Raw genomic sequence first — 615 nt, forward strand, 5'->3', positions numbered from 1 at the left:
ATTGAATATTAAATTTATTGTTTATTATATATATGTATAATTTTAATTATTATTTTATTTAATTAAGGTCTTAAATTTTTATTGTTTTAAATTTTTTTTATTATATGGAAAGAACGAGAAGGAAAGAGAGAATTGTGGGAACTAGCACCTTATATCTGAGAATTGCACACCATTACATCAGATTCTCGTGAATTCTATTTCAAAAGAAAGTCTTCAAAAATCTTTCAAATTCTACAAAAGTTTATAAAAATTTTAAAATGAAAATTCATATGAAGTCTATGAAAGACTTCCACTAATTCAATACAAATATCTAAATAATCCACAAAATTTATAAAAGTTATCACTTAAAAAAAAGTCCACCAAAATTTTCAAAAGTTCCAATTGAATACACCACCCCTTAAATTAAGGCTTTTAATGAACTTTTGGGCTATTAAAAGTTCAGGGTATTCAATGTAAAAATTTTGAGACTCACTAAAAGTATTAATGTATTCAATTGAAACTTTTATAAACTGTTAATAAGTCTCTAAAAGTCACGGTTTATTCAATTAAGACTTTTATAAACTTTTAAAAAATCTCAAAAAATTACGGTGTATTCAATTAAAACATTTTAAAAGT

This window comes from Olea europaea, chromosome 18 (genome assembly GCF_002742605.1).
Source record: "Olea europaea var. sylvestris chromosome 18, O_europaea_v1, whole genome shotgun sequence".
Lineage (NCBI taxonomy): Eukaryota > Viridiplantae > Streptophyta > Magnoliopsida > Lamiales > Oleaceae > Olea > Olea europaea.